The 11,271-nt window shown below is 34.7% G+C and overlaps 1 long non-coding RNA gene across 2 annotated transcripts in view; it reads right to left on the bottom strand.

Moving 5' to 3' along the window:
- LOC112127850 overlaps positions 1-10,301 on the bottom strand; it is a 72,414-nt gene extending 62,113 nt beyond the window's left edge. For both annotated transcript variants that reach the window (XR_002910752.1, XR_002910751.1), the window contains exons 1-2: positions 10,232-10,301; positions 7,256-7,645 (exon numbers count right to left, since the gene is read on the bottom strand). This is a non-coding gene — a long non-coding RNA (uncharacterized LOC112127850). The remainder of the gene's footprint in view (positions 1-7,255; positions 7,646-10,231) is intronic.
- Positions 10,302-11,271: the final 970 nt, after the last annotated feature.

Genomic DNA, 11,271 nt, shown 5'->3' on the forward strand with positions numbered 1-11,271 from the left:
TAAATAATTAAACTCGTCTGAGCGTTTTACTGCCAATGAATATGATGGAAAACAGCAGTAAAACGAAACCAATTTGCATTTTTCAATTTATCTTATGCGTACTCCGGCCAAATTACATTACTGTAAAATTTAATATACACAATAACCCGAACGACACAAGTGTTTTATTAAGGTTTTTCTTTTGATTGGTAAAATTTTAAGTATGGATAAATTCTCGCCAGTTAGTTAATAGAAAATCAAGAAACTTTGACAACGCGTTAAAGGAGATTGATGAAATTCCTATTGGCAATCTTTAATCGTCGCATTACAAATCTGTTTGACATTAAAATTGGAAAAAAATATTAAACTGTCTCCAGCTCTCGGTGAAGCGGCACCGTAATGTTTTTATGTTAATGTGGGGTCCCACATAGACATTTATATTAACGACTATTTCTGTTCGGGTTTCCAAATCCTGTGTTCTTTGTCCTAACATACGCAAAATTAGAATGGTTGTTGTAATTGTTGCCTCTAAAGTGATTATAATTGTTACAATTTCTATTTCTAAAATAATTGTTTTGATCTTTGTTGTTATGATTAAACTTCCTTATAGTGTTATATGGTTGATTATAGTATTGATTGTTGAATCGATTGTTGTTAAAGGAATTGTTATCGTATCTGTATCTCTGATAAGTTTTGTTTGGATTTCGTTGGTTGAATTTTCTGTTAACGAATGTTTGAGTGTTAAATCTAGGCACTTGCATGTTATGATTATAATTGTAGTTGAAATTTCTAGGGGTTGAAATTGTTTTCGTAATGCCCGCGTATGTAAGTTTATAATTAAAATTGGGTACCGTATTATGTCCAAAATTAGCGTATCTGTCAGGGCTGATTTCAATTTCTTTGATTTTATCAAATAGATGCTGGTAACAAGTTAAATTGCCTGTATTGCTCATTAAAATTAAATACTTAGGATGTATGGCTGTAATTAAATGCCATATGTTCGCGAAATCGTTCGTTTCCCCAAAAAGTTTTAATAGTTTCAATTGATAGTCAATATATTGTCTTAGGGGAGTGTTTTCATCCTGAGGGACGAAAAGTAACTGGACTTTAATTTGAAAATATTGCTTTTCCGACATCCCATGTTTTAATAACGCCTCAGAAAATATTTCAAAACTTATTTTGCTAAACGCTAGGGCATTATATAAGAAATTTGCTGTCATTTCATCCGTTTCTCTCTCTGCTAAAATAGCTAAAAAATTTTTGAATTTATTTCATTTACGTAACACGATGGGAATCAGTTCGGTCATAAAGTCAATTATTGCTGAAGGCTGATAAAGTTTGAAGTTCGGTAGTAATTTAATTTTTTTGATAAGAGTAGGAGAAATTGTGTGTTTAAAAAAGGTTTTATGCATATGAGGTATTTCAACAATATCTGATGAACTCTCAGAGGAACTATCATCACCTGAATTATGTAAAACACTGAAATCTGGATATAATTGTTTCGTTTCTTGAACATTTTGTTTGCAAAACGTAGAGGAGTGATTTCAGGGCAAATTATTATGAGATTTTTTGGGTGTTTCACAAGTATCTGTTATCTCAGTTACAGGTTTTGTTTCTATAATACATTCTTGCACTTTTTGCATAGTTTGGTTTATATGGCTTTCACTTAAATTTAGTTGTTGTAAAGCCATACGAAAATTGGTGAGTTGAATATCTTTTTTTATACGAGGAGAAATATTGGGTGTTTGGGGATTGTGATGTATGTTCTCTTAGATTTTGAGCGTTTTGCTGTGCAACGTCTGATATGTTTTTAATAAAATTTGCCATTTTTTCTGTTGCTTCTAATTCAGGCCAGCTTTTTATAAAACTATCAACGAGCGCGTTTATTAGAGTTTTATGACTTTCATTTAAAACACTCTGAATGTATGTATGTAAGCTATCAATTTGGGCTTTATTGACATCTCCACATTCTGCCATCATGCGTTTTTTACATTTTTTATTTCGCCCCATTTTTTTAAATTAATTAATTAAAAAAAAAGAAAATAGATTAATTTTATGATCATTGAGTCTTACGCTCTGCTACCACTATTTGTAGTGATTATTTGACTTTTTTTTAGTCGGAGGATCGTACCTTAGTGAATCATGAATAAACAGAACAAAAAAATTTATTTTCTAAACTAAATATATTGTAATAACAAATTAAAAAAAGATCAATGCTTAATCACAAATTATATTTAAAAAAAATAAATTCCCAATTACAAATTATAAAAAGATTAATGCTTACAATAAGAATAAGAAAAATACTAAAAGGAAAAATTAACCAAAATTCTTCTGCATGCACAAACAGAAACACTTACTGTGTGTGTTGTGTACAATGTACCTTTAACTAAATTAAAATCAAAAAACATAAACTCATAACACTTTATAATCAATTTTAAAACTTAATACGGGCCACGTTTTTCTTCTCACCTTTTCTTCAACAAGAAAGAGCCGGTCAGCCCTATCTCTTCTTACACTAGGTCTATCTTTTCTATTCGTCTCCATGGTGGGGAGAAATAGCGGGCTTTATGAAATTAACGTAATACCGTCTTAATGATAAAAGAAGATGTGGCAGTCGTGGGTTCGACTCTTACCGTCACCCCTGTTCTTTTTCCCCCGCTACTCTTCCCCCCACCATATATGACGAAACAGTCAACAGACTCGTTCTTCTAGCGAATTCCGACTTAACTGTGGCCAGTGTTATTTCTGTTTTATTTATTAAAAAGAACTTTTTGATCTTGCACACTGCTTTAGCACGTCTCTTTTCAACAGACCAAAGATTTTTTTTCTGCTGTATATTGTTAAATACTGCAATAAGTAATAACTTTACTTCATCTTTCAGTTTTATTGTATGCCGTTTCTCTAAACCGGGATTATTGTGTTGTGCGGTCCATGTACTAACATTCTTAAACATATTTTTTCTAATTAGTACATTTCATACATACCACTTCTATGAAGCATAGTTAGAACATTCAAACTCTTTTTCGTTTGCAGTTATTGGACTTTCACCCGAAAGAGGGCACTCCCGATGTGCTGACCTAAGGGTCGATACATCATGGATGTTAACCCATTATGCGGCTAGGTAGCTAGTATCTCTCTTAAGCCAGATATTTAGATGTACCGCTCTATTAGCCACTATTCAACGATGACGGAACGGTCCATTTGTTTGTTTGTAAGATGTATATGTACACATTTAACTGATTGAGCCCGATTCTGATTTTGTGGTGCATTCGCTTTTCTTGTTACAAGGTTTTTGAATTGTTTCGGTAGAATGGTTCGTGGACGGTCCTACTGATATCACCAATGTGACATCTGCAAACGTTGCAATTTGTACTCAAATTACTGGTGAAAACAAGTTGTATACCTAGTATGGTACATGATGGCTCCTCTGTTTTTATTGATTTTAATTTTCAATCTGAAGTCTTATTCTCTAAACTTGACCTGCGCCACACGAGACGGAATGCGACGGAAATTTCTGCTGCATAAGATTACAATCGAAACACACAGACAGCGACAGACAAATTTCCCTCGTAATGTATCCGTCGAGCTCCGTTGGTACACCAGCGTCCGTCGACGGAACGTTCTGCTGGGTTCCGTCTAAACAGATCAAAACAGTGCAAAGTAGATGGGGTGCGCCACACAGACGAACAGGCGGAGAACGGAAGTGGTAGGCAGTCGGACACGCAAACTGCAAGTGAAACTGATCTAGGATGGACTTGGTCCAATTTATTGCGGAAGTTCTATAGTCATTCCATAGTATTGGAAGATCTTGACAGGATAGCGTCGAAGTTCCCCATACAGAGTAATTGACCACGTGCTACCCCTTTCATAATCAATGGATGAATCCAATGTTCTTTCTTTTCTGCTTCTCCATTGCCTTGTAAATATACGAAATGAAAAGTTTTTCCATTGTATCGAACAAGATCAACTGAGTCACGTTAACCAAACAGTCGTTGAAGTCATTCCGTTCATTTTCGCTGTATATGTGGCTTGTTCGAGTTGGGCGGATTTTTCGTCACGAAAACTTCCGTCGCATTTCCGTCTAGTTTGACGCCGGCCGGTTAGGTAGGAACTGATAATATCTACAAACTGCTTTGGTAGCATCGCTTTTATCTAAATGATAGTCCTTCATGCCAGACCTTGTCAACATCAAGGAAGATAGCAGAAAAAAAAAATTGTTTCTCTTCGAGTCTATTACATCCGTTAGTCGGTGAATTTGTTCTATTTGAATTTTCACCCAGAAGGGTGGTCGTCATTGATGTGCTGACCCTAGAGCCTACCAAAGAAGAATTCACCTACCAACTTCGCTAGGCTCTGACATATGCATCGTTAGCTATGTCATTTCAGCCCCTGTAAACTATAATCTAGCCTAAAATTAACTAAATTCTACAATACATTCTCACAAATAAATACATTTAAACTTATGTACATTGTACTCATTCTAATTAGTCGGTGGAGTACTCGCTATTCCGCCATCGACCCTAAAAACAATGCTAGGGAGCAATGGTAACGCTATATGTCACCATTGGCTCCTCACCAATTACACTAATAAATACATGGACTCAAACAAGGCACATAAAACATGTACTATATACAAAAAAACATGTCTTCCTAAAATCGGAACAGGGGATGAGAAAGTAGCTATTTTGACCGTGAATCATTCTGATACTCGGCGGCAAGCCTACACGCTCACTGTAAGCAGCCAAGGCATGACAAGCTTCTACCACATCACGAACCTTTCTCTGCGTAAGGGGCAACTGTGCGGGCTTTGTCTCAGAGCAGGTGCCCGTCTGTCAACCACGTATTACAACTTAATCGGAGTAAGATCGATTTCTCGTTCCCTTTGCTCTTATTCTTTCTGTTCCTTTGGTTTAAAATAATTCGTTTAGATCAAATCATAATTAATAAACTGAAAATACATTTGCGATATGAGAAAATGGAAGATTAAAAAGAAACGAGTAAAAATTTACAATAGCTAATTAATCTTTTTATGTAAGGCTTTGATTGAAATGGAAAAGTTAGTGTCGCGAGCGGGATTCGAACCCATGACCTTCGGCTCAGTACGCTGCTCAAACCAGTTGAGCTATCATGAATTCGATCCACTCGGAACGGTTTCGAATCCCGCCTGAGTCACTAACTTTTTCATTTCAATCAAAACCTTACATAAAAATATTAATTAATTGAAAGAAGTAAATTAAATTTAACGGATTTACAATAGCGTTGGTAATTCGGTTGAATACAGGCTTCACAAACGAAAAAGAGCTTTTTGACTGATCTCTACAGCTATAGTATGAAAAACGTTTTTAAGATTATAATCGTCTCTACTTTAAACCGATGTTTTGCCAATGTTTTTAAATGAAACCTTTTCAAAGAGACATTTGCGATGACAAAAGGTCTTATTTCAACAAAGTCTTATTTTGAAGCCACCTGAAAAAGACAGGAGTCGTCCGAGGTTTTCATACGAAAGTAGTAATTTCACTGAAATCGTATCTTATCCTCATTGTTCATCAGGAATAAAAACCGGCATTTGTAAAGACAGACGTAGAAATGAACTTTGTTTGATGTTAGCCAAAAGAAAAACTTAGTTTAAAAAGTAAATTGAAGAAAAAGAGGTAAAGAATTGAAATATATTGAAAAAACGTTACAATATATACACTCTATATATAGGGTGTCCCAGTTCCTTCTGACAAAACTCAGGGAATCAATTCTACTCTTCGTTTCGAGCAATAAATGCTCAGGAGAAAATTTTCTGAAAGTTCTCTATTTTGAAGATATTCGTCAATTTAAGTTTTTTCAACTTTTCTCTACCTTACCACATAAAAACGCTTACAACTTCCAAAATGTTGAGACTACAACAAATCCAATTACACGATTTGAAAGAACGCTAAATTTGCTGGAAGATACTTTTTTGCAATAATCTGAATGACATAAAATGTTAGCCAATATCAGTTGGAACATGTCAAAATTACAAAATTTAAAATTTTCCTCATGATTGCACGTTCTACTGAGGTTACAAAAAAATACCTACAACTTGTCAAATTTTACAAAAACTTCTTCATCTAATATGCTTTACGTTGATATATCCAGGTTTTTAAATAATGTTCTAGTAGAGTTGAAATATAACAATTGATTGTTCGAAAACGTGAGCTAGGGTAAATTTGAAGGGGGGGGGGTAGAAATTCAGAAAGTCATTTATGCATTCGAGAAGAGGGAAAACACGATTTCCTCTGAAAAGTTCCTCCTTTGTCGTTAGGTGCTTTCTACAAGAAGAACCATTGCATTTTATTGTATGAAGATTTCTTGTATGGTTTTTGTGAGATTACAGATGTGTCATTTTTATTTTACAAAGCGAGTTCTAATTGATTTATTTCTACCCCCCTTCAAATTTACCTTAGCTTTTCGAACATTCAATTGTTACTTTTCCACTCTATTAGAACATTATTTAAAAACCTGGATATATCAACGTAAAGCGTATTAGATGAACAAGTTTTTGTAAAATTTGACAAGTTGTAGGTATTTTTTTGTAACCTCAGTACAATGTGCAATCATGACCCAAATTTTAAATTTTGTAATTTTGACATGTTCCAACTGATATTGGTTAACATTTTATGTCATTCAGATTATTGCAAAAAAGTATCTTCCAGCAAATTTAGCGTTCTTTCAAATGGTGCAATTGGATTTGTTGTAGTCTCAACATTTTGGAAGTTGTAAGCGTTTTTATGTGGTAAGGTAGTGAAAAGTTGAACAAACCTAAATTGACGAATATCTTCAAAATAGAGAACTTTCCGAAAATTTTCTCCTGAGCATTTTTTGCTCCAAACGAAGAGTAGAATCGATTCCNTATAGATTCAACAATTCATTTAAATGGAAACAAAAACCAATGTGAAAAATGTTCTCTTTATAGGAAGCAGATTTCAGAATTATTAATAACTTTTTCTCGTGACATCAATTTTTGTATTGAACGATTTTTAACGATATGCTCAAAAAATAGAAGGCCGGTAAAACACAAAAAGTGCGCATCGGGGGGACAAAACACATGAAACCCACAGATACATCAAAAAGACACAACACTGAAATGAATATTTACATGAATGGTAAATGAACGTTGACCAATATTTTTATAAAAGGTATCTGAGCAGGATCAAAATTATCAGTTTGGCTAAGTAATATTAAATTATTTCAAAGGGAAAAATCAAATTACATGAGGTGCAAGTTTTGCAACTTTTTGAGTTTTTACCTGTGGGAAGAGGAGAGCGAGGAGGTTCGCCTGGGTCGAGCGGATGTTGAGCTGAGCCTCGTGAAAAGTTGAAGGCTTAACGACGGCTACGACTCGGGCTATGGCCGTAATTATTCGTGAAGATTACAACCATGGCAATCTCGAAAATTTTCGACCCAACTCACGGCTCACCCTACAGAAAGCAGAGATTAGTTTCGCTTCTCGCCCGCAATCCCGAAGTCCTCCTACAAAGGTTCAAATCTGAAAATGAACGTTTTGCATTTTTTTTCGCCGAAATTTTCGAACTTCGTCTTTCTACGGCTACGACATACAGATATCATCAGACAAAATTTTGGGAATGGCAGTTTTGCCATTTTGAAGAGGTACATGCTGCAAATATGAGAAATTGATCTAAAAACAAAACAGAAAAAATATACATAAATTATCGTTCACCATAGTGTTACAAGTTATGCAAAAATTGGAGTTTTGAAAGGATTTTGATCGATTACATTGGAAAATTGTTAACAAATTATCAAAACGTTATGAAGGTGGAACTGTATGAAAACACCTCTCATCATACTTGTTGGGCATATCATTTACAAACTTAGTTCTCGTAGAGTCATTAAACCATTAAACTATATTGATTATTGTTTTTAATTTTAAAAGAGCAAGTTTCTAATTATCACGTGACATATCCAAAATCTTGTTATAACCTGATGCCGGTATAAAATAAATTTCACAGAATCTAGTTAATTTAATCATGGAATATGACCCTCGCATCGAAACAAGAGTGTATTAATTTACGAGCGGAGACGTAAACAACGATGAAAACGAGAACAATTTAAACAATCGGGCTGAAAATCTATGGCAGACTTCGTCTTAAGAAACTAATTTAGTGAGGAAAACAAGCCCGATTGAAATAGATTTTTGAAACTAGATGACACTACCAGTCAGATTCGTTCCGCCCAAGGCCTGTTTCACACTTGGTGTACACGATTATTGGGAGTAGAAGTGAATGAGATGTTTCATACTGGTCAAAAGCTGTATTCGTATCACCGATACCCAGTTGCCGGGCATTGTTGAGGGTAGCCGGCACCCCCCTCGTCAAGAGTCGACTGTCGGTCTCGGGTAAACGGCCAAGCTAAAATGCATAGAGTTGGATGTTTATGGAGGCCTTCACATCTACCCGGCACGGCATTCGTTTCTAATTCAAAGTTTACCTTTTAAAATGGCCTCCGCTGAAATGGCAGACCATGATGTTGAGGGATCGATCATGTTCGTGAACGAAATTGTGTGTCGATTTCAATGGCTAATTCGGGATTTAGGTTTATAGCTCTATGGAAAATTTTCAATTTATTTTTCATTATTCTAAATGAATACTCAACATATCATCGTGCTATCGAAATGCGGTAATAGAAAATTCTTGTTTCAATCGTCAACTCCAAATGGTCGTCGAAGGTGTTTGTGCAGCCCGAACGCTTCATCAGGAAAGACAAAAATTAGAAAAACCTTGTTCCAATTGTCAATCCCAAGTTGTCGTCGAAACCGTTTGTGCACCCAGAACGCTTCAACAGCAACGACAAAATATGGAACTTCGGAACATAGAAAGATCCAGCCATCTTTGGGACGTACTTAATTCTCAGCCGTAGGATTGTGTCGCTCTTCCTCAGCCAAATTGCCTGTCTGAGAGGGTAATCCTATCGTTAATCCTCCTCGAGACTAGCAATTCCAGGGTTTTGCCCATAACGCTAAGGGGGCTTCCACCGATAAGCTTTTGGTGTCTGCATCTTTGATCCGTATTAGCGTTAATTTTGCTGCCTTCCAAGCAATCGGCAAGTAGCCGAGGCTAATACAAACATTGACAATTGCCAAGGGCCTCAGGTTTTTTCATTTTTTTAATGCCCTAGCTTCAAACTCGTCAATTTTTGGCGCTTGTTAGGTCTTAACCCACGTATGCTCTCTGTTATTTCCCATTTGACACCATCTCTTGGATTTCCGTATGATTAGTTTTTGTCTTAGTGTCTTCTTCTAATATCCGGTGGGAACATCTTCCGCAGAAGCAGTTCGTAGAATTTGCCTACACTGCCGCTCGTGACAATGCTAAATTTAATACTGCGGCTGAGGGAGCACTACTACTTATTGCCTTCAAAGGCATATCCCAAACTTTCTGCGCATTATCTTCATCTAGATGCTAGACGAGGAAGCCATTTCTCTGAGTTCATTTTTCAGTCATGGCTTCCAAGAAGAACACTGTCTTTGACGTAACTGCCGACATCTGAATAGGCCAGATACATCTTGCAGGAGGAAAAAAAAGAATCTTTCTTTCTTTAATGTAGTTCGTCAAATGTTTGCACATCTAAAGCAGCTGAAAACTCTTACACTGTCATTTCTTAAATCTTCAAAAAATACAACAAATCTCCCAATCTCGTCTCTTCTCGTTTATTTCTTCTCCTTTTCTTTATACGTCTATACAACTCCATAAATTATTGCGTTCCATTCTAACCTTGGACGCGGGTACAACTAATGCCGGATTGAGTCCCGAGTCGTGTGCAGAGTATAAGTATGAAGCAGGCCTATATCTAAGTCCTGAAATTAAGTGTTATTACCCATTAAAACATTTGTAATTTGTATTTTATTGTTTTAAATGCCACTCTTAACACACTCGCGTTTATGATGCTGAATTGTAATATTATTTTACTACTACATCATTATTGTTACAATTAGCTTTGTTTGAGAAGAATTAGTTCTCGTGGGAAAGTGTTCGAATCCAAATATTTTTTAAAATATTATTTTTATAGATACAATTTGTTATTTGTGTATAGTCGAAAATAAATTTAAAATTGAATTTTAATCGAATTGGAAATAATCAAACGCGCATTTTTACCATAAACGGAAAATTTATCTTTACATGTTGGTAAAACCGTTTCAAAACGCCCATTTCTCATGATTTGAACATGTTTAGGATGTGAACGTAATTAATTTTATGATATCACTCACCATAATAAATACGAGTGTTTGCCATCGCACTATTTCGGCCTGGTTTCAAAATTCCAAGTCTTTATCTCTCGTCCTGAAAAAGAAACGGAAATTAAGTTTTGTTTGTTTAAACGAAATTTTTTTTCGAAATAAAGTTACAATATTATTACGCTTTTAAATTTATTTTAGACCTTTGGCTAAATAAGATGATCATTTCAGAAATTTGGACCATTGAAAAATTATAATTACAACGAGGACAACCTGGTTAGTGGGTCGCGGATTTGGACCCAACTTTTTTTTTTATTCTACAATTGGACTCGTATCAGATACTTATTATGAATAGGCCCTGGTTTCGCCAATTTTTTTTTTTTTAAGTTTTTGAATTTTGAGATTTACCGTTTGTTAACATTTTTAGTTCGTCATTCTACTTGTTCAAATCATCCATGTAAATATATAATTTTACAGCTCTTTTTATATAGATTGCAAAATAAATATAGCATAAGCAACCAAAGTTTTTCATTAACCAAACAATTTTAAAAATAAAATATTTTTAAGTAAACTAGGTCATTATGTTAAAAATAAAGTTGAAACGGCTATAATTCAAAAACGGTTAAAAGGATTTCAACGTCAAAAACAGTCCATTTGAAAGAAGAAAAACATCATTTTAACGACGTATGTGACATTAAAATATATAAAATATTTCTATGAGAAAATACACAATACAATAGCAAAATTATTTGGTAGACAGACATAAGCAACCAAAGTTGACCAACAACCAAACGATTTTAAAAATCAAATATTTTTAAGTAAACTAGGTCATTATGTTAAAAATAAAGTTGAAACGGCTATAATTCAAAAACGGTTAAAAGGATTTCAACGTCAAAAACTGACCATTTGAAAGAAGAAAAACAGCATTTTAACGACGTATGTGACATTAAAATATATAAAATATTTCTATGAGAAAATACACAATACAATAGCAAAATTATTTGGTAGACAGACATAAGCAACCAAAGTTGACCAACAACCAAACGATTTTAAAAATCAAATATTTTTAAGTA

This window comes from Cimex lectularius, unplaced genomic scaffold (genome assembly GCF_000648675.2).
Source record: "Cimex lectularius strain Harlan isolate CLEC.00 unplaced genomic scaffold, Clec_2.1 scaffold374, whole genome shotgun sequence".
Taxonomy (NCBI): Eukaryota; Metazoa; Arthropoda; class Insecta; order Hemiptera; family Cimicidae; genus Cimex; species Cimex lectularius.